At 43.1% G+C, this 24,468-nt stretch overlaps 1 protein-coding gene and 1 pseudogene across 1 annotated transcript in view; both read right to left on the bottom strand.

Annotated features, from left to right (window-relative positions):
• Positions 1 to 24,468, bottom strand: part of LOC124594353 (rho guanine nucleotide exchange factor 12) — a 1,115,193-nt gene that overhangs the window by 882,952 nt on the left and 207,773 nt on the right. The gene's annotated exons all lie outside the window — the stretch shown is intronic.
• On the bottom strand, positions 4,766 to 4,883 carry LOC124596787 (annotated as a pseudogene).

Here is a 24,468-nt window from a genome sequence, read left to right as displayed (position 1 = left end):
CGTAGACATTCTGTAAGTCCCTAATATAAATCCGCGAGGGTCTGGTTTTCCGCCATAAGGATCTCAATGACAGCTCTCTGAGCCTGGAACGCACCGCCGGTACAGACGCCATTTTGAAGCCTTAGGTTAGCGCCGCCACCTATCGGAAAATCATTAAACTATTGGGACTAAAGCGGGAATATTCCACGAGGTCCTACAACAAATTCTGCAATTTTTCAGTCGAAATTGACCCAGAAAAAACTGTCGCATTACTTACTGAGTAACCCTTGTACACCGTGCCGAACCTTGGATGGAAACAAATCCACATTCGTTGTAGTTCTCCATAACGTCGCAACACTAAACACGGAGCTACAGAGTCCTTTATGCCATTTATATGCTATGGCGTGTAGCATGGTACCGTGAAAAAAAAAAATACTGGAGACAGAACGCCTCGTCTGACCCCTCTATTGCTGATATTGCGCTCTTTGATTTAGATGAGGCATACGTTAGCACTTCGTTTGACGGCTTTGGGTGGTCTAGTCCGGAGTAGCACTAGCTTCCCGAGACGCACAAAAGAGTGCACAGCTGGATATACGTCTACGTCATCTCTCTGCACACTGCGTATTTGGGTTCCGCTAATGTCACTGTTTCCGTATGCTGCACTTTCATAAACTGTAGTCCCTGTAATGAGAATGTCGCGTGAGCGTTCAGCACGCATGTCACGGCGCTCCGACACGGGTGTGAGCGTGGCTGGAGTAACGAACTCCGACACCGGGCCTACTGCTGGCGTTCAGGAAGCCGCAGCGCAGCGCAGCGCAACGCGATCCCCGGCCGACCCCGCCAGCCGGCAGAGAGTAATTGTGGCCCATTTAAGGGGCAGCGCCACAAAGCAACCGCTTTGTTTTGGTCCGGCTAACTGCACGGGGTGGCCTGGGAGGGGACGCGCTGCCGGCTGGCTACGGCCTTACGCTCCCCTGCGCGTGAAATTACCAGGCAGCCGGCACTCAACTAAAGCTGAACCACTGCCCAAAGATAATCCATTCAGGTTCACTTACAGCCAACTGAACACCCGCCGAAGGTGAAGCACCGTCATGTTTACGTACGAGAAAAGAGAGAGAAGCAGAGAGTAACGTCGTCTTACACAGAAAAGTGAAATTAACATCTGGTTAAGGTGGCACCACTTTCACGTTTATGCTCGACGAAGGAAAAGGGAAGTAGTAACATCTTAGTTCCATCACTCTTGCAAGTGGAGCTTGTTACACGTAGCATGTCATGACGCCAAAACTTTGTACAGCACAGCAGTCAAACAATGCCCAGAACTTTTGTTTGGCAGTACTTCTCGCATATTAGGTATCTTGGTAACAACATTTCGGAAAGCGTTCGATACTGTACCGCACTGTAGGCAGATACTACAGGTGGTGTATGAATCCACGTTTATATAAAACTGCAGCTTCATTTTCTCGTAAAAATCGAATGCTGTATGCCACTTTTCAGTCTATGTAGTCTCTTTCACACGTGAAGGGCCGTTTATTCTGGCACCTTTTGAAGTCAAACGTACAATATGTAACAACTGTTCTATGGGTTTCCTTGCTAGCCTTGCAGTCTAATTCTGATTGATATACGCTGCGAGCGATCGCCAAAGCTATTATTTGTTTGTACTGTTCATGACATGGCAGAAATTGTTGCCTAATAACGTATCATCAACGGGATATTGTGTTCATTTCGCCTCTTCTTCTTTAGTGTAGAGGCTTGAATACCACACTGCTCGGTATTGTATCCCTCCAGCCACAATATGCATACCGTCGACTTAATCTGCTTTTAACATATTCCTTGCACTCCCGTGACTGTCTCCGATTTCTCCTTCTTCTGTATCACATTGCCACTGCCTCACATGGGCTGCTTTATGACATGGTGCACTGTCATACACATACGATCAATCATCGTCTCCGGTCTGTTCTTCTACTGTATACATCGCTGATGGATTTGTTACTCAGGTGACATACAATGACTAGTCCATATTGTTCGGGTATTTTTGATTAGGCAGTGTATCTCATGAAATGACGAGAAAGAGAAAACCCGAGAATTCACGAGTCACACTAAGGTTTACTGACAATTGTTCTTCACTCCAGCCGTTCGCGAACAGAACAGGGTAGAAGGAAAAAGAAAGTAACACCAGAAGTATCATCCGCCACAAAGTAGAGATAAAGGTGTTTAATACCATTTCGAAAAAGTCGGGAGCTCTCTAAATGCGGCGTGGATAAAATAAATGCTAGTGCAGCTCTCACCGGCGGCGATTACAAGGAAGTGCCTAAACGATTCAGAGGTAATGGTCTGGGCGGTCTCGCTGATGGGAGCGACCACAGCTGCCGGCTGGCTGGTATCGGGTGTCAGGTTCAGAGACAGCCACAGGAGTGCCACACGCGCCCAGCTGCGGCTCGCAGCCAGGGAGCGCCCATGTCACGTGACAAGCGGAGAGGGAGCGAGAGAGAGAGAGAGAGAGAGAGAGAGAGAGAGAGAGGAAAGGGTGAGAGGGAGTGAAGAAAAGAGAGAGGGGAAGAAGCAGGGCAAGAGGAAGGGGGAGAGGGAGGGAGGGAGGGAGGGAGGGAGGGAGGGAGGGAGGGAGGGAGAGAGAGAGAAGTGCACCAAAGGTCCTGCAGCTACTCTACATTGCTGCACACCAGCTAACACATTACACCAATGTTGCTTTGACGCTATTCATGACTTCAATTTCATCGTACCCCCTCAGGGATTAACCAAATGCAACTGAATCGCCCCGTGAGTGAAGTGCCGCCTAGGCTTGAGTATCTTTCAATGGCTGACAATTATGACAATGAAATGACGAAATTATTAACGCTTTGGACTCACATTCCGGAGAAGCGGGGTTCACGTTAAACTAAAGACCACCCTGGTAGAGATTTGCTGTAGCTTCCCTGAAATTTTTACGCAAATGCAGAGATGTTGTCTTTGAAAGGACACGGCCCATTTCTTTCTCTATACTTGTCCAATACGGACTTTTGCTTCGCCTCCTACCACTTCGACATCGACAGTGCATTAAATCTTATTTACTGCTTCGTTCTCACACGCCACAGCGGTATAGCAAACCATCTAAATAACCCACGAAATAACAGGGTCTAACACTACTTCAGCGAACCCTGCAGTGCGTGGGGCTGCGAAGCAAGCATCCAACACAGGAGGACCGACTGTACTACCGCTGACTCGTAACGGGTGATTCCCTGATTAAAGTTTTATGGTTCACAACAAGGTAGCACGTCTGAGGACAACGTTCTGCTGGAACAAAATAAGACACGGAGGGTAGAGTTATAGTGAAGGGAAGGTTGTCATGGCAGTCTCTTGGGCCATTAATACAAGTGCAAAGGAAGCACTCTTAAGCTGTGGTTACGAATCTGCTCTCCGAGACTATATTCATCACCACATCTTTATCGCCTTCTGAAGAGAGGATATGTTCTTTCAACACGATCACCATCGTTTCAAACTATTTTAGTTGTGTCATAATTCCTCGAATATTAACAGAACTGAAAATCTGTAACAATTCGGCAGTAGTATTCACCGTATCTTCGTACAAGCGTCCCTCAAAATATTTGAGGAGCACTACTACAGCAACGGTTCCAGACGTCAGTTTAGACGTGAAAACAGCAGATCAGTCGTTGATAACACATTCGCTGTTCTATACGCTACAAATGACAATTAGTATGGATACTCTAGAGTGTGTTCTGCTTAAATTGTACTGAATACACATCACCATTATTAGAGTTTTCTAGATTCACGAAATACGAACCATTTTTGTTTAGCTGTATTACTGAATCTGCTTTCAGTTGGTTTGACATTCTATGTTTGATTACTTCGTGAGAAGGAAATATTTTGTTTATTACGCCGGAACTCTGGCGCAGGTCTTAGAGAGTTTTGTTTGAAGAACCCTGATGTTCATGGTTACTCGTGTATTTGCTTTCTTTCTGCCTTTTTATATACCGATGATTATTTCTTATTTCTAAAGGTAGATATGCTATAATCTGTTACACCTGTTGCAACTACCCCTACAGCTCCGCGTGTGACTACACGAACACACGTATGCGGTTCGAAAGCAACCTATTTTAAACAGTGCATTACAGCTTCGCTTACGGTGGAGATGTCGCGGAAGATTGAATAGATCTATTTAAAACGAATTTAGCCTTAGTTGCTTATTTTGTTCTAGATAGCTTCGCATCCCGCTCATTAGGATCGGACTATTGGTTCGCTTGTCACTAGAAGGAAGGACCCGCCATTTCCGTGTTGAGCACGTCAACATAACATTCCCCGGAATGTAACAGACTTCTGTAGTTGTTAGTAAGTCTGACCGGGGTAAAAATTTACAAGTGTCCTTCATAGATTAGCGCAACTTTGCACGGAGTGCTCTGTCACTCGGTAATCACGCTCTGATGGCGCTGAATACTTTTGGACAGACCTGGAATTACTTTGAAAGTGAGCGAGAACGTCAACTCACAATGTCATCTCGTCGTCAAACGTAATAAATGAATCCGTCTGCGCTCTATTTCGTATTGGTAGACTGTACTCATATATATATCATCCGAATAAGTCTTGAAGGTCCAACAGTACAGACCGGCTGCTGTCTCATCTTCAGCCCTTAGGCGTCGCTGGATACGAATATGGAAGGGGGCGTGTGGTCAGCACACCGCTCTCCCAGCCGCACGTCAGTTTACGAGACCGGAGCCACTACTTTTCAATCAAGTAGCTCCTCAGTTTGCCTCACAAGGGCTGAGTGCACCCCACTTGCCAACAGCGCTCGGCAGACCGGACGGTGACCCATCCAAATGCTAACCAAGCCCGACAGCGCTTAACTTCGGTGATCTGACGGGAACCGGTATTAGCACTGCAGCAAGGCCGTCGGCTACTTTCCTACATAACACCTCATTAAATTCTGCGCCGATGCAGACCGACTGTAAATGCAAAATGAAAATTGTAACGAATGCGGGAAAAAGGGAGAGACAGAATGTTATGATAACAATGTCAGGAAGAGGGAATGATTCTTTCATTTATTCCAGTTCACTCTTCTCTTCAACGCGATGGCAGACGACCTAAATTACCGTTTACGCAGTACATCTATTCTAAAACGGTAAGTTACTTTGGCAGTAAGATTATCTGCTTCGAGGTATGTCTCCGTCAACACGAAGATGTAAAACGAGCCTCACGTGTTTCTTATCTAAGACACGTTCTCAACCGCTATCATAGCAGTAATGTTTGCTGACGTGCTTTTCTGCTGCTTTACCGCCAAGAGAACCAGCAACAGCGCACAGTCACCGATAGTGTTTATAACGGTCGCGTTCAGCGGCAGTATATAACTGCTCGTCGTGAGGCTCGACTTATATTCAACCTTTACGCGACTGGCACTTGTGAAGCTGGAGTGGCCACCCGATCTACAAGGCGTCTAGTGCCTTCTGCAATGCATAATACTTTCTACCATAAGGCCCTACACAAACAGCAGAATGTGAAATGAAAACATTAATAAGAAGGAAACAAAAAGCAAGTTAAGGAAAAACGATCTTACCTTGTTTATGTATCACACATACGGAAACTCATCCGTTATTCCCGATATGTGTGTCACTGAAGGACATATCTGATCCGTGTATGATCATTGCTCGACAGTGAGCTCAGTCAAAAAAGTCCACGGGCTTTCTCCATGCAACACCGGTACGTTGCCATTTCTTCATCAGACATCAGAACGAATTTTTATCAGCAGTAGGAATTTCGGAGACAATGTCACTGAGACTACGCACAATAAGAAGTGAAAGACGTAACCGACTATTTGCGGTTTCCAACAGCGTTATGTAAATTCAAGAGTTTTGAAGAGTCGCCTCTGGATGCACTAGTTCCTTGCTCTAATGCTGTATTTAATAATACGCTCCTGAGCAAAGGTAATGTTGATTGATTCATTTGTATCTGAGGCCCATATGACAGCTTTTGTTCCACAAAGTATGACAGAGTCTCTACAAAGATCAATTATTTAATTCCGAAACCGAAGCTATTTCACAACATTTACTGATTTTACCGGTTTTATCATTTTCCCTGCGGAACAGATATGATGAGCCACAACGTTGGAGGGCTAACAGCGTTTTCCGTTTCCGTAGATGCAGCAGCCTTCAGTATAAGTCTCAAGACAACACTGGGCTAAAAATCGAATATCAAACTGAAATAGAGATATCTGAATAAAAAGTACTGAACTGACAATATCCAAGTCACTGGATACTGAAACAAGAAGTGCTGGGTGGGTCTGTTACGATTATCAGAAGTATGGGTGCAATGACGTACTAGGATGACTGATTATGTTTCCGAACATGTCACGTCGAGAAAGCTTGGGAACTATCATCATAAAAGTTTTCAACGGCACCTAAGTTGTCAGCCAAATACAGCAGATTAATTATTTTGAAGTAAATATCTTTTATGACTGCCGCATAGCTGATTAACAATAACAAAATTTATCATGATATGTAATTTCCTGTGCAGAATTGGTGCTATGCCGAGTAAAAATTACCCGCCTCATAAATTAAGAAAAAAGCAATGCGTATGCGATGGCCTGGAGCATCCGAGGTTAACGGCAACTTGCACCTTTTCGTTCTCTAGTATCCAACAGACACAAAAAAGTTTGAACTTAACAACGTGCGCATTTTTTTGTGTGAAGTGAAAAGAAGTCTGTTGTATCTGTAATTCTTTGAGGAATCCAGAAGTCGAATATTGCTCAAACTTCACAAATAATTGTCGTAATTCGCTAACAGAAGATAAGTGTGCCTCAAAATGTTTCACTGAACTTCTTAGTCACTTACACTGCTTCCAATTTATTTACTTGAGCCAGCCGGCGCTTCAGTCTGGAACCGCGCTACCGCTGCCTCGGGCATGGATGTGTGTGATGTCCTTAGGTTAGTTAGGTTTAAGTAGTTCTAAGTTCTAGGGGACTGATAACCTTAGATGTTAAGTCCCATAGTACTCAGAGCCATCTGAACCATATTTACTTGGCTGAGACGTATCTTTAACACCAATCTTAAAACGATTCAGTAAAGCTCTTGACACAGAATCTCACTTTTTTTTTCTTTGGCAAATGCAACGCACCAAAATGATATAAAACGAAACTAAACGCACAACTACCAAACTCGTTACAGTAATTACACAACGATACCAAGTGCAAAGTTCTTCTCGGCGGCATTCTTCTTGGAATAACTTAAAAGAAGCTGAAGCACCGTTTACAAGCATCTTCCCGTACACGAGCATATGACTGAGGCATTGCAGCCGGGTGCAACAACAGGTCACGAAATAGGGGATTCACATTCCACGTGATATCATGCTGCTCTTCGATTGGATAGTTTGACAGCATAAAAAGCCCAGCAGAGAATCCGAGAAGTGACAACTATCTTATCTCGACAGTATTATCTCTAGACAGCCCAAGTGGTTTATTGCTTTCCCTTCTACGGCCGTCAATAATACGTAAACTACATTGCTCCGAATTCTCCGCTGTATCCTTTCGGAGGCGGTCGCCTCGCACTGTGGTGTGGAAGACTTTGCTGAGTGTGGCAGTGAAGTGGGGACCCCTGGACAGGTTGAACGGCTGAGTCGCCCTGCAAGGCGTGCTCCGATGGCGCGCTCTTACCACTAAGATGTTCGTCGGACTACTGGTCCAAGCACAGGAAAGGAACAACCTTGGCGGTCGCCATAGGTAAAGCAGTCCCCAGCTGGTCAATATAAGCCATAAATAATTATGGTTGTGCAATACATGAAAGTATGTGGACTAGGTTGAGAGTTTACAAAATAATACTGAATAGTTCAGAAGTTTGGAAATATATTGCGCCATTCGAGAATCGTTGTGGGCAGTATTCGCAATACCCTTGCCAGTCACTCAAGTGCTTCGATGAGGTACAGTCTTTTGGCTTCTTTGTGCTCGCTGTGGTGTTTATCAACTAAAATGAGTTCGAAACAAGAAGAAAGATCATTCACAACAGAGTCCATCGGAATGTACAAATCACTGCCGACATTATGGGATGTTAGGGTTGATGCATATTAAAAACTGGAAATTTAAGAATGATTCTTATGAGCTGTTGCTCACCAAATACAGAGAGCGGTACCCAGTAGCTACAAGGAAAGATCTTTTCTTAAAAATATTTTTTTAAGAACATACAGGCAACCATTTCCATTAACGCATCAAATGATGGGCCACCATCGCGTAAAACATTCTGACAATCACTTATCTCGTTCAACTTCTCTCAATATGGTTTCGTGAGTGAGTTTTTGACGCTCCTTATAGCAAATTTTCATCCACCTTCTGATTGAAAATCCGCTTCCATAGTTCTGTGGTCAGCGCGTCTGGCTGCCACGTGGAGGAATTTTTCCTTGGTCGAAGGACTGGAATGGGTGTACCTCAGTCTTGTGATGCCAACTGAGCAGCTACTTGACCGAGTAGTAGCGGCTGCAAGGCCAAGAAAGCCGACAACGGCTGGGAGAGCGGTGTGCTGACCCACGTCCCTACATTACGACGTTGGCAGAGAATGATCCGGCGGTCGGTTGGTGCCGACTGACCCATCAAGGCCAGAGAGCGCAGCTTTTCTTTCCTTTACATCTACCTGAAAGAAAGTAGGTCAATCATCATAGCAGCAGCGTCTTGATAGTTCAAAATTTCGAACCAGACTATAGTTGCAAAGTGTTATTGAGCAATCTGGGGAGAACTTCGTTAATATTGCTCAATACAGTAACAACGACTGTCTAGGGGCCGTTGCAGGGAAACTACGGAAAATCTGACTCTGAAGTGTCAGACTGGGATTACAACGCGGCTCCGTAAGAGAAGTTACAAATCTCCCCTTTATGCCTCGCTCTCACTTCACCACATATCAGTTGTATATGGGAGCCTATGTGAGCTTTTGTTGACGTAGAAGAAGAATATCTACTAATCACCCCAAGATATAAGACATTTTACCAGCACAAAAACTAGCTACGTGTTGCTGAATGACTCCTTCGTACGATGTAGGTCAACTGCTAATGTGGTCGGTAAGACATACTGGATGAAACACGCTTTCTGATCAAGTTCCATGTTATTTGCATTTAACTTACCGCCGAATTGCAAACAATCGGTACAAATCAGAAGAATGGCAATGTGCAGTGGCTAACAGTTTCCTGTGAAGCTTCCCTATTTGGTGGTTTTGTTGTTCCTTCGGCTGTGCGGTACGTGGAACGAGTCACATCATTCACCAACGTCTTGGCAAGTTACACGATGTCCTCGAATGAAAAATTCCTGATGGCATGCAGATAAAGGTATCTCTAAGCCACTACATCACTTCGTTCTATGATAAATTTCGGAGATGCAAACTTTTCGTGACAACAACAAACTTGTGAAGGCAGTGTAAGCACTGATTTAATCCCCTTAAATATCTTCGCTCCATTGAGGCGAAACATACGTTTTTTCAACGTAGGGCCCTCTCTCTCTTACCAAACACGACGTCTGTGTGTTTTAGACTGCTATAATGTGAACATTGTGATTATCCGGTGCACGTGTTTTCGAACGAACTCTCTTACAGAAAACTTGATCTTCAGACGCACCACACTGCCATTAATAAAAAACAGTTCTCAGCAACATCTGACGAACGCAAAATACTTCAATGCTCCAAAAACCACACTTCACAAAAAGAACGCAAGAACACAGAAACAACTTATGCTCGCAGTGACGTACTATTGTTTTATAACAGGGTGCATTTGAACGTGATGGGTCAGTCGGTGGCGCAGGAAACTGGCTTGTCATTTATGATACCTGGCCAACGGCGTGATGTTTCCTCCACCTGACTGAACTTTCAAAATATGCGGGTTATTTTAACCACAGGAAGTGGTTAAAGGAAGTCAAAATATTTTGTTGATACCAACTTACATAGGGGGTATGACCATCATCACAAGTATTAACACAAGTAATCAGGACACGCATGGAAAGATTAAAATTTTCATTTTTTCCACGTGCTATTCGAAAGTGGAACGGTAGATAAATAGTCTGGAAGTGGTTCTCTGAATCCTCTGTCAAACACTTAAGTGTGAACTTCAAAATAATCTTGTAGATGTAGATTCTAATTCGAAGCACATTTTTAGATCTCACAAAAAGTGGCACAAACAGGCGGTCGTGCCCTTTTTGAAGAATTTATGTTGAACTTGGGCTTCATTTACTTTCTACATACAGTACTTCACACAGCAAGATGCATTTGGTCTTAAATCTATGAAAGGACGCAAGAAGACTAGGTCCGATGACGAGGTGATTAGAGAGCAGAACAAGTTCGTCTTGCGAAGTAACAGGGAAGGAAATACGGCGTGTCTTTTTTGCAGAGACCATCCCGCATTGGCCATAACGATTTATGGAAAACCTGAATAATGTACATGGCTGGACGGGAATTTCAACCCCGTACCTCCGGAATGCAAGTAAGGTGCTGAAAGTTAAGGCGGGAGTCAAGTAGAAACAGGGAATTATATCTCGTGCAGTTTAAAGACTGACAAGTCACTGCAAAGTCTTTCATTTCCCACTACGAACACACATGACGCGTGCGTGAAAGAAAATATGCAACCTCATGTCGACAAACAAGAACAATGGAATAGACAATTTCCGGTGACGACAATTCAAAATCGAGGCCACAAAATGTCTAGTCTGCAACTGATAGCATACACTGACGAGCGACTCAATTACAGAGACTTCTTTTGTTGTGCGTAGTATCGCTCCCTCATCTGCAGACGGTGACGAATAATTCACGACCGCTGAACCGTGGTCAACAGATCCAGATGACTGGCCCCCAGCCATTAGTACATCTGAAGATGTTCACTGAGATACTCCAACAAGAATTAGCACTGTATCTTCCATCAGGGACCATTTCGATCATGGGCGACGACAACCTGTAGTGTATAAGGGAAAAGGAAAAAAAGGTCAGGGATTAACGTACTGTCGATGTCCAGGTCACTGAAGATGATGCTAGTAGGCACATTTTACAATCGTCGTTTTGTGAGACATATAGTGGAGCGAGAATGTAAGGACGAGTCTTACATTACACCCTCCTGGTACCTACCACTGGGATTAATATGACCTCAACTTAAATTGTTTGTTTGTTTCCTAAACGTAATGTTTTTAAAAATAGAATGGTGAATGTTACTTTGAACAGCTTTGTAAGAAGTTTCCGGTAGTTCCATTCTGTGTATATGAATTGAAGTTAGAGGTGTGGAGGGACCACGTCTACAGAACAGTTTTAGAAATCTTCGGAAGCAAGTTGAAATTAGTGATCACTATAACAGCACAATCGTTTAAGGGAATTATCTAGCTACGTGTGTAGGGATCTGCAGTTCATACCAATGAGGCACCGAAGCTGATAGTCAGATAAAATAGTTAATAAAATTAGGTATGTCGGTATTTATTTTCTTCGAGATCATAAGAAACACCTGCGACAATGGAAATATTTTTCCAACTTATTTTTATACCCATTCTAAGGGTGTCTTGCAGTAGTTGTTGCTATACTCTTCCTAGCACCACTGGGATCAATACGGCACCATAAGCACATTGGAAAATCATATCTCCCTCGTTATGTTCATTAATACACTGGCAATAAATCCGAAGTAAATTACTTGGAGCCTGTACGACCCAGTGCTACTTAGTGAGATAAAAAAATTCATGTAGTGGGAGCATTAAAAGAAGACTCCGATATCTGATTCGCAAACTTGGGTTGGTGTTCATATTCTAGTGTTACGAAGGTTTCGGCATCGATTTTCAAGCTCTGGGATAACCGGCCGGCTATGTGTGAGCAGCGGTCGGAGGATACGAGCGCGACGAGAGTGAGAAATGACAGACACGGGCAATATTTGTTGGTGGGTAATACCGTAGTGTAGTGGAGGAGAGCGGCGCTTTTTGTGTGCCGCCAGCTGCCTCTGTCGCGGCTGCTGGTTGTGGAGCGGGCCTTCCATTCACCACGAGCGCCGCAGCGTGCCGCAAAAACACGCCGCGCCACGCAGCTGGCGCCGCACGCGCCACGGCGCTCACTGCAGGCACCGGCTGGACTCTGTTCCCTCAGGTCTTTGCTCGCTGTGGTCGCGTTCCAGGTAATACAAACAACGAGCAATTCCCTTTTCGTATTCTATTTAAAAAATACACCGGCAAAATCCCTAAGTCGAGGAACTTTTTCCTATGTCTGTCTACTCTCTGCCCGTAGCTTTGAAATAAGGTCACGAGTTAATGAGTCCCGAGCTAAATTGCTGCATTTCAAAAGCGGATTACTAATTGCAATCAAAATGAGAAATTAGTGATCACTATAACAGCACACTCCAGAATGAGATTTTCACTGTGCGGCGTAGTGTGTGCTGATACGAACCTTCCTGGCAGATTAAAACTTTGTGCCGGACCTAGACTTGAACTAGGGACTTTTGCCTTTCGCCGGCAAGTGCTCTACCGACTGAGCTACCCAATCACCGCTCACGACCCGTCCACACACCTTTATTTCCGTCAGTACCTCATGTCCTACCTTCCAAACTTCACAGAAGCTCGTCTTCGAAACTTGCAGCTTTAGAAATCCTGGAAGAAAGGATATTGCAGAGACTTGGGTTAGCCACAGCTTGAGGGGTGTTTCTAGAATGAGATTTTCACTCTGCAGGAATGTGTGCGCCGATATGGAACTTCCTGGCAAATTGAAACTGTGTCCCGGACCGGGACTCCAACCTGGAACCTTTGTCTTGCGCGGGTAACTGCTGTACCGAATGTTAAGGTCCTGACTTCGAGTCGGGCTGTGGCTGTGGCTAAGCCATGTCTCCGCAGTATCCTTTCTTCCAGGAATGCTGGTCCTAAAAGTTTTATAGGAGACCTGTGAAATAACTTTATCGAGGACGAATACTAGTTTCGTAATTAACTGAGGATGACCGAGTATAACAACCGATGCCAACTAGAACTGGTGCAACAGAAATTAACAAAGAAGGAGAATGATGAGAAAAGCCATATTTTTTCCCAGAAGTTATCGGCTACTCTAAGATTCCATGTCACAGGCGAAACAAAGTCTGCCGATAACTTTACTTTTGGAATATAAGCATCCTCACTGTCGGCATCGTCAGTGTGGAAGGGCATGGGATCAGCAAACAGCTCTCCCGGCCGTTGTCAGTTTTCGTGGCCTGGAGCCTCTAGTATTCGGTCAAGTTGCTCTTGAATTGGCATCACAAGGCTGAGTCCATCCCGTTCCGGTCCTCCTATCCAGGAAAAGTCACTGACTGTACTGGTTTATATTAAAAAAAATCATCGAGGCAATCGCTTATCTGTGAAGAATACTCCGAGGGATGGAAAAGCGGCTCTAACGACGCATCTGAACGTTGGTGTTGCTTTTCTAGGATTCGCAGTTGCAGCTACCACCCCGGGCCAGAAGAAGTGGTTGCACGTAGTTCTCATCTCAGATGGCGCCGACAATATAGTCTGAATAACCAACACTGGTGCACTACCACGCTAACAATGAGACAGCTGGTCTATCCCGCAACAACTTCGCCTCTCCTGTTGCGCATACAGCCGACTTATCGTGACGCAACAATAATTTAACAGTTCGAACAGTGGCTGGTAACTGATGTAAAAGTCAGATATGCCATTTAGGAACAACGGTGTAATGAATAGCGCCGGTCAATTAAATAAAGCAATCACTCTAATAAACAGGTTTTTAAACCTATCAACTGATTTTGTGGGTCCAGAACAAAGTATGGTCACCAGGTAACTACTGTCCATCCACCGCTGTACGATTCTATATGCAGGCATTTCGTGGTACAAAAAATACATACAGTACTTTATTGCATACAAAAATAAACAGTTCTTGGATGTTACTGATTTAAGATTTGTGTGATACTCGCAGGCCTTTCCTATCACCTATTGCTACAGCACTCTATCTAAATAATAATGATAATTACTATTATTGTCACTATTATTATTTCATGCTCACCTCAAACGAATGGACAACAGGTTCACCAAGAAGATGAACGAGCTGCACAGAGAGGAGCAAACGAAAAGGAGACGCGATGCCCTTGGAAGGACGTGCGACAGCAAGCCCACTCACAAAGAAGGAAGGAAATCCAGGCTTCAAAGAAAGCAAAGTTTACTGTCAAATGCACCGAGACTTACTGTAGTCCTAGATGGCCCCAGCGACATATTCAATAATAACGACAATAATAATAATAATAATAGTGAAACGTGAAAATGAAAACTGAGCCGTGGGTTACGATTCGAAGCCAGACGCTTGCACTTGCGGGCAATGTTGTTAATCACTAGCTACACAGTCAAGGCTCACGAGCCGCTCTCACAGCTTCCACCAGTCAGTTCCTGTATCCCACCTCCTCAGAAGCTCCCCAGCATACCTCTTTGCAAAACGAATCTTTCACTAGGCAGCGTTGCTGGGTTTCTCAGCCAGTAGGATCATTACCAGCTGAAGGCAACCGTTCGGTTCTTCACCTGCCGCACAGTTTTTTTATAATCTAGGATGATTCGTTACATCGTGCACTCCACTATACAGCAGAATATCCATTCTCAAATGACAAGACTAACACTTTAGAACAGAACTGTGCCACGCAATATGGTGATGAGTCAGTTCACGGTCGCGGATTCAGCTGCGTCAGACCACGGCTTGGGGACGGAGATAGCTCTCTTCCTTGTAGCTCAATAGCTCAGCATTGTAGGGCAATCGAAATCCGCAACTTTTTCGCACCCTGCTAGCATCAGCCTGTTTTGAAATTTTCTACGCCCCGTCTTTCAAGAACAGTGTCGATAGAGCGTGAGGTTATTTTTTCGTGATCACATGCACTGAAAAGCAATATTCAACGCTCTTTGGTAGTGAGGAGTACAACTATCTGCGGACTGGCATACACCGTTTTCGGAAAGCACAGTACGTTTGTCCCATATTGTTGTTGTCTGACTGATAACTTTAGTGACCACACCGACAACTCGAGTGTGAAATAGTAGTTTCGTGAAGTGTGAACGTCACCTGTATGCTACATGGAAGCGGATAAAAGATGGGACACACTTCAGAGCTACGTTTCCGTATTTTTGTCGTTGGCATATATACAGCATTATACCAATTAACTTCTACATGGTAGCACATATGACAAACTGTCAAAGAAATCAACTGCAATACACGGAAATACACGGAAACGAAGGAAAATCACAGCATATGGTAACAATGAATACATACAAAACTTTGCTTTTAAACATTGTAAATGTTGTCTTAGAAAGTGAAATTAATATACGTACAAGCAGTACAGGAGTGAGTCCTTGAAGAAATGTCAACTAATCACTGTACAACTGGAAAGCCATCTGCTAAGTGGGACTACTCTAACAAACTGTGGCGGGTCCAGTCGGTAGCGGCGTATGAATAAAACGTAATTTAGAACAGAGCTTAGTTACGTAGTTGTGATAATCTTAAGAGAACAATCACTGAGTTTCCTGAGCAACATCGTATAATCACGTCTTATGCTTTACGCATGAACTGTGGTACTAGGCAGAAAGCTTAGCGCGTTAGTACATGCGTCATCCGGTGGCAGTTATCCAACAGTGGGTTAAAAGCAGCAGAGAATTTCAAGCCGCGCTGAAATGCGACGCAAAAATGACTTAGGCGCTCAACTAGTAGTACTGTACTTATATGGGAGCACGCAAACTTCTCCAAGAGTGGCGCAGTATACACACAGTAAAACCCGGCACCTGACATTTGAGAATACTGACAACTTTCAACGACCTCTCCCAGTGCTTATCGCAAAATCTCCTTTGAAACTATTTCCGAAGGAGGCCAGTGTGCCAAGTAACGCACCTGCTGCAGGTGGCTAAATTTTTGGTGGTGCAGATCACAAAACCTAGTACAGATTAACAAAATCAACATTTTTAAAATCACCTGCAAGGAACGTTTAATGCAATGCACAAACATATTTCGGTATGAAACCTAACACGAGTCTGCAAAGCCATACATATCTAAGATACAGGTCACAACTTCTAGAATATAACGTCGACCTCCAGTTCAAAGGCCACAGGATAAATATATACAAGAAATTGAGACTTACATTCACAGAAAGAAGACAAACCAAAATTTATTTAATTATTATTATGAAACGACATTAGCAGTTTCTTAAAAAGTTGCGATGGTATATTGAAAATTGTTTTAGACACATAACTAAGTTCTTTCTGTTCGTTTGGCGCAGAGCTATTTTTTCATGCATTTCTTAATTCCCAATACCGTATAGTCGGAAATGTTACTATGTAAGCAATAAACATGTAGTCGGTTTCAATGCACATGTCAAGAACCTCGCCCTCTTCCTTAGCCGCGTGTCATTGTCACTGCACTACGGCAAAATTTTTGTAATTACTTTGTGACATGCAAAATTAGTTGTATCAGTTCCAACTGCTTCATTATCTTTTTGCCACAACTATACAGAAAATGAACACACAATCTCTTCCATCTTCTGTTTGTAGTGAACCTTCTCTGACCTTCAAATTTTTAGCGGAAACGTACTTTCTCTGTGGTACCATCAGAACATTGCCTCGCTGATGTGAGAAGCATATGCCGCTTTCCACGTCATAATGCAGCCCTCTCGCTCTTCTTGTTTTCCTTGTAAAGTACGAAACCTAATCTCGTTCCCATCTCTCATGTTGCTGGCTGCTGCAAAAAATCGCCCATGCTTTCAACTGAAAAACTAGCACTGATGTTAGCCAATCACGACGGTGCGCGTGCAAATTCAAGGACCTGAGTAAACCGAACAAGATTACGTCTGGCGACACTGTCACTGGCAGGCTACTTGGATTTGCGCGCGCAACGACCTGATTGGCTAACTTCGTATTGCACGGAAAAAACGCACGAAATGGTCATGCAGCACGACGGAGCGACTCTCGCTTGACCAATAAAATCTTCCACATCGTCAACGGAAGCGGACAGTCCAAAATACCTTGACCCACAGACACCATAAGTAACATCGCAGAAATTAGTATTGAGTAGCTTGCGACTACACGGACTGCATACAGGAAGAGAATCAATACACATAGCTTAATACCCAAGAACCCAACAGGAAGGAATTTGAAACTTAAAAACGCCTGGTCGCAACAAAGAAGACAGGCTCAAAGCGAAAGGATGAGGAAGTTTTGGCAAGATATGAGGAACAAGAAAACCATTGCTAAGTAATGGTTGCACGTGCTCCTTAAAGCGCGAAACGAAATTTATATTTGCTTTTCATACTGGAACGGAATGTACCACATGCTTGGATAAGCAAAAGATTGTCATTTCAGCGCACCTGCCAAAATAGGTAGTAGTAACGACGTCTTCGTTGTACATATAAGGTAAAATTACGCACCGCATTTCTTATACAGAAATAGCATAGGCCTATGAATGTTGAGTGTTTGTGAGGAGGTCGTATTACGCCTCGTGTAGGAAAGGAGATCGGGATTACACAGCGGGAGGTTCGTAGTGTGTCGAGACTGGAGTCATCGATACTGCTAGTCAAGTTGTTTGGGATTCCACGACTGTCATGAGAATACGGAATCTAGGGTTTCTGGAGGACCATACTCAACGGCACGCAGAATCTCAACAAACCCGCGCCACTAACGTTCGACAGGACAGAGAGACTATTCGGCCGTGAAGGATCATAAAGCCACCTCACTCACATTGAGTCAGGAAATACGTTTATTTACAGCATCGAAGCTCAACCAAGAGAAGGCTGGTTCGAACACGTCAGCATTTTGTAGCAAATGTTGTGGGATGGTCATTCGTCAACGCTGTCCGCAACGCTGACGACTGTCTGTACTAAATGATTCACAGAGAGGAGTGGCAGTTACGAGAATCTGGTATGTACTACACGAATCATATATGCAACGAAGAGGATGAAGACAAGCCACAAAACAATGAGTTACTTCACAATCGACATGGTTAAGAGGCTGACTGTCTTCTACAAAAATATATCGCCGTGACGAATTCATGCAGAAGTTATTGCTTTTTCTCCACGTGCGATACGTATTTCTCGCTGGATACAGTGAGAATAAAGATATCTAACATAGCGGTGGCGGTTGAAGTACTGAAGAGCTCCTTGAAGACTATGTGATTTTATCAACACTGTTTCCTTATAGTCCAAATGGGGGGACATTCTAGTAAGATAACGCATCTTCTCACGGGTCGAGGACTGTTCGTATTGCGCTTAATAAGGATTCTCGATAATGTTGCTTCTTGCTGCTCGTCTCGGGATCTTATGCCGACGGTCGGTCAGAGAGTTTTCTGGCGTTTTTGTCAGCACAGTGGCTACAATGTCCAAGATTATCCCTCCACTCCTGGTGGCCAACAAGAGCAGGTACGAAGAGTGAATCTTTGACAATACTAGTCACTTGTAATGACGAAACGTCAAAACACTCTACCTGACAAAAAGTGAAACATCCAGATGGGAAGGAAGATACGTGTTGGAACTTCACAAATTGAGACGATATGTGATGTTATTGCAGTGATAACACATTCGAGGCAAATTCACTGCACGGGGCCCATTTATCAGTATGAGTTTACACCACCTTTGTCCTCGGTGTACGCACTGATCCGGTTGAGAAGGGTGCCATATGCCGTTATAGGCCGTATCCTGAGAAAAGCGACCCACACCAATTGTAACTAACCAGTGCTTGATATCTTGGATACTTGCACTGGGACAGAGCTGACGTCCGAGCTGCCCTTCCAGATGTTCTATCGGGGACAGATCTGAGGATTTTGCTGGCCACGGAAGCAGATCAAGTTACTTAGTTGCATGTTCCAATGATCAATCTCGCGGTAACCGTTATGATGTGGAACGTGTCAAGTGCATCATAAATGAACATATCATTTATTAAGCTTAAATTTTTATTACCTACGCCATTCTCTTAAATGGCACAAAATGCATATATTTTACCTATATATTTACTGCATTAATTCCTATTTAAGAATTCATTTATGGTATAGAAGGAGTTGTCAAGGAGATACGATTTCAATTTATTTTTACAACTGTTACTGCTGTCTGTCACATATTTTATTTTATCTGCTGATTTATCGAAACGTTTTACAGCAGCATATTTTACCCATTTCTGTGCCACAGAGAGGTTAATTAGAGGATAGTGTAAGTTTTTCTTTCTTCTGGTATTGTAATCATGAATGTCACTGTTGTTTTTAAACTGGTCCATGTTGTTGAGAACAAATTTCATTACTGAGTAAATGTCCTGTGAGGCTGTTGTAAGAACTCTTAACCTTTTAAGGAGATACCTAGAAGATGTGCGACTATGAGCCCCACACATTCTTCGAAACACTTTCTTTTGAGCAGTGAATACTTTTTTCCTAAAGTGTTGAGTTATCCTAAAATATTATTCCGTATGACATAGAAGAGTAAAAGTATGTTAGCTAGCTAATTGCTATATCCTCAAAATTAGCAATTACTCTGGTTGCAAAAGTTGCTGGACCTAGTCGCTTTAGGAGATCCAAAATATGATTTTCCAATTAAGATTCGCATCTATATGTACCCCCAAAAACTTAGTATGCTCTACCCTGGTTACTGACTTTTGTTTGTGTGTTATATTTATTGAAGGAACTGTACTCTTTGCAGTAGAAAACTGGATGTACTGTGTTTTTTCAAAGTTCAGAGCAAGCCTATTCGCAGAAAACCAATCAATAACATTTCCAAAGACATTATTTGTATCATTTTCTATTGGAGTTTCTTTTACTGTATTAATAACGATGCTTGTATAATCAGCAAACAGTGTCAGTTTAGCTTCTTGATTCAGATAAGAAGGGAGATCATTGACATATATCAAGAACAGAAGGGGACCCATGACCGAATCCTGTGGAACACCTAATGTAATTTCACCCCAGTTAGATGAATTGGGAAACTTCCTTAAATCACTTAAACCATGTAAAGAAACTTTTTGCTTCCTGTTCTGTAGGTATGACTTACACCACTCATATCCTGTTCAATTTATACTACAGAATTGTAATTTCTGTAACACAACGTCATGGTTCACACGATCAAACACTTTGGATAAGTCAAAGAAAATTCGTATTGGCGACAGTTTACCATTTAAGGACTATTATGTAGGCAGTGAAACCTTTTATGGCTGTCTCAGTAGAACAGCATTTTTGAAATCCAAACTGTGATTTACTAAGTATCCCATTACTGCTGAGATGGCTAACTACCCTTGAGTACAGTACTTTCTCGACAATTTTTGAGAATGCTGTGAGCAAAGATCCCGGCCGGTAATTACTGAGAGTTGTTGTGTCCCTTTTTTTGCAGAGAGGCTTGACAATGTCATATTTTAACCTGTCTGGGAAAACATGTTGAATAAGTGATGAATTACAGATGTGACTCAGAATATCAGCTGTAACTGCTCCACATTGTTTTAATATTTTGTTAGAGATGTCATCTACTCCAACATAACATTTATTTTTCAAAGATTTAACGATTTTCCTTATTTCATAACAGGTTGTTAGATGAAAATTAATCTCATTAGGATTTCTCAAAACTAACTCTTTCATGAACTGTCTGGCTTTTTCTTTTAAACTATTCTCACCAATTTTTTCGCCTAAACTTAAGAAATCGTTGTGAAATACATTAGCTACTTGTGTACTGTTGGTTAGGATGGTGTCGTTCTCTTCAATACGTATACTACATACACCAGTGGTTAATTTTCCTGTCTCTCTTCTAAAACATTCCATACTGATTTGATTTTATTGCTCGAGTTTTTAATTTCATCTCTAATACACATATTTTTTGATTTTATGACAACTTATGTTACACAATTTTTATAGTGTAAAATTACTTCTGAGTCTTTACTAATTCTTGCTGCCTCATACAATTTTCTTTTTCTTTATGAAGACACTTTAATACCTGTAGTGTCCAAGGTTTCTTTGAAAACTGTTTGATGTTACATTTAGTAATTTTTTGGTGCAACAGTGTTCAAAAAGGGATATAAATTTATCAAGAAATATATTGTATTTATTATTGGCAATTGGCTCGTTTCTTAAACATTAGGAACCCAACGTAACTGATGTGTAGCCAAGTTAAGGGATTTGTCCCCAGAAATAAAAAGACTGATAAGTTGCCAGACGTACTGGACCTAACGCACGCAGCTTTTTCAGATGTCACTGCCGAATTTGGCGAGATATAGGACGTCATGTCATAAAAGGGGAGAAAATTTGGCGCCTTGGTAGCTTCGTAGATTCTGTTGTTGATCGACTCGTTATGAACGCAGCAGATTACAATTCCAGAACTGAAATGTGTTGCTCGGATTCGCATAAGGAAGGAGCTAAGAGATTACCAGACGACTGATTGTAATAATACCTTCAGTGGCTCCAGTATTCAACAGTACGGTGAAATCCCTGCAGTATATTGTTGCATCACACATAGCTCGCTCGAAAACTTATCCTATGTCTAAGTTAGGAATTTTCATCACTCTTGTTTGTAATTAGAATACTATGTCAGGTGGGAACGAGAGCATTTTATGCTTTTCGTCTGGTAATCTAAGAAGCATGCGGTAGTGCTGGAGCTCTGCAGAGTATTATTTCATTCTCTTTAAAAACTAAATGACATTGGAAACTATATTGTTTCTCTGCTCGTCTCTTTTTACGTCTGAACTGCAAACTGCTAACATCATTGGAGGTTTTTGGACCAGCTGGCTGGCCAATGCTGTTAACGTTTAACCTGCCGGTAAAGCTGTTGTCCTGCATTATCGCTCAGTCTATGTGCGTGTAACACAGCATAAAAGGTATCCTTATGATCGTACTTGACTGTACTTGACCCAGTATGGCTTCCGCTCTACGTGAAATGAAATCCAATGAGATTCAAGCAAACGCGGAAGAAAACATGGCGTAATGTTTACGTCAGATTTATCCTTATGATGAACAGAGTATGGTAACAACATTAAACATGACCAACACGAATGCGCTATCACAGAAAATTGCAAATCTGTTAATTTACATATCTGCTGATAGTGTGTACGTTTATGAAATCTTCTGGGTTCTTCACTTTCTTGTCAGTCAGTGAATTACGTAAAAACCGTTGGCCGAAGATCCCGAGATCTACATGCAACATGTCTGTGCATACATTAAGATCTCTGCGACACAGTATCGACTGTATTACTGTTACAGGGATTGGACGCTGACAACATGATTATTTGGCTGGCGGACATCGTCTCTTTACAAAAACGGTTACCTGCATGATAAAACTGCAACCAAGGCGGAAAATTTGATATTTATATATACATTATTAAGGATTATTACTCGAATAAACTAAAGTAGTTGGAAGTGAAGTATGTTTCATTAACGCGTTCTGCATTGAATACTATAAATAAGCGATCTCCCGCGCAGCAATCACGAGAAGTATTAGCCCCGAAACTATAAATAAGAGCGAAGTGAGAAAGGTACCCACGGAATTTAACCCAGTGTTATTTCAATCGGAGAGGGACCCGTGAAAGTCCGCAGCTCGTGGTCGTGCGGTAGCGTTCTCGCTTCCCACGCCCGGGTTCCCGGGTTCGATTCCCGGCGGGGTCAGGGATTTTCTCTGCCTCGTGATGACTGGGTGTTGTGTGATGTCATTAGGTTAGTTAGGTTTAAGTAGTTCTAAGTTCTAGGGGACTGATGACCATAGATTTTAAGTCCCATAGCGCCCAGAGCCATTTGAACCATTTTTGGACCCGTGAAAACAAATACATTATGTAAGTGACTAGCGATCAGGGAGTCTGTAGATTTCTCGATTTCAGCTGCAGTGTGAAAGAATGAACTATTTATGTTAACGTCTGCAGTGAGCGTGAAGAGTGCAAGCTGAACAAAGTAAGCTCCATCACAACAGGCGCCGTGAACAGTGGTTGCAGTGGGCAGCGAGAGAAGGACGGACACGCTCTGCAGGACAATAATACTTAAATACAGGACATGGTAAAATTCTTAGACGCAGAATTAAAAACGGTCAGTTATCGATATACTCTCTGCTGGGTGTCACGTGCATTAGTATAGGCAGCACCCTGAGCACTATTATGTGTCTCTAAGCATTGGAGTTTACAAGATACTGAAGGAGGATGACAGACGACACCTACAACGCGCAAGCTACCTCTCGTTTTTGTCGTGGAAGGTACTTTTGGTAATACTACCGCTTCACCTGTTTTCTGTTCCATTCGCGAATGGAAGAAACAAAATCTGTACTTCTCCGTATGAGCTCCTATCTAATTTTCCCGTCGAAGTCTTTCGTTTCCTACTAAGAGGTGGAAGTTGTTATGTTGCCGGATTCATGTTGGAATTATTGCTCTCGGAATTTTAACGTAAAAACTTCTCCGTATAGGACAGCGTCTCTCTTGCAGCCATTATTACCGGAATTTGACGAGCATCACCAGGGACTCCCGCGCTACCTAAACGAACCTGTGACGAAGCGAGCCGCTTTTCGTTGAATCTTCTCTATTTCGCCTATTAGCCCTACCTGGTAAGTGTCCCACACAGACGATCAAAGATCTAAAATCGCAAAGTATCTTAAATTCTGGGCATCCGCATGTGTTGAAAATCATGATTTTACGAAGAAATCCTCTGGCAGCTGGTAAAACTGTTGTTAATTCTTTCAGGCTTCCCGGTGATATGTTGACGTGTTAAATAATCGGGTCTTCTGTCGGTTGTTCGTGTCGTTCTCGCACGCTATTTCGGTGGTGTAACTCAGTCTTCTTGAGGTGCTCCCTGTTGTTTTATTGGCACACAACCGGTTTTGACGGTTAAAGCAGCATCATCAGGTGCAACAATGTTGAAAGGCCACAGCTGTACCAATTGCTCCTAGTCAATACACGAGGGCCAAACTTATTGAGGCACTTATCATAGCGATGGACAAGCTTTGAAAGACCTTCGTCGTAAAATTCTGCCGCCTCGGACTTCAGCCAGTGAGCCACGTCGGCCTGGAGTTCCGCGTCGTCATCAAATCGCGGCGTTACAAGCCAGTACTTCATCTTGGGAAACAAGTGGAAGTCGCTTGGTGCAAGATCGGGGCTCTAGGGCGGATGAGGGAATACTTCCCATTTGAACGAATTAAGGAGTTCTTTAGTGCGGTTAGCCGTGTGAGGTCGGGCATTGTCGTGCAAAAAAAAAAATTGGACGTCAGCTTTTCTCTGCGTTTGTTTTGAACTGCTCTTCTAAGGCTGCGAAAAGTTTGACAGTAGCGGGCAGAATTTACGGTTGCTCCACGTTCGAGAAAATCAATAAGAAGCACATCTTGCCTGTCAAAAAACACAGTCGCCATCAACTTCCTTGCTGACAAGGTTTGCAAACATTTTCTTGGTTTTTGAGGGGACCTTGTGTGCCCCCACTCAGTGGACTGTAATTTTGTCTCGCAATTGACGTGTTTCGCCCAAGTCTCGTCACAGGTTACGATTCGATCCAGTAATGAATCACCATATTTGTGGTAGGCCTCCAGAAATGTCAACGTTGGCCCCATTCGCTGTTCTTTTTGGTGCTCTGTAAGCATTTTGGGCACCCA

The sequence above is a fragment of the Schistocerca americana genome, chromosome 2 (genome assembly GCF_021461395.2).
Source record: "Schistocerca americana isolate TAMUIC-IGC-003095 chromosome 2, iqSchAmer2.1, whole genome shotgun sequence".
Taxonomy (NCBI): Eukaryota; Metazoa; Arthropoda; class Insecta; order Orthoptera; family Acrididae; genus Schistocerca; species Schistocerca americana.
This window is presented reverse-complemented; position numbering and strand designations above follow the sequence as displayed.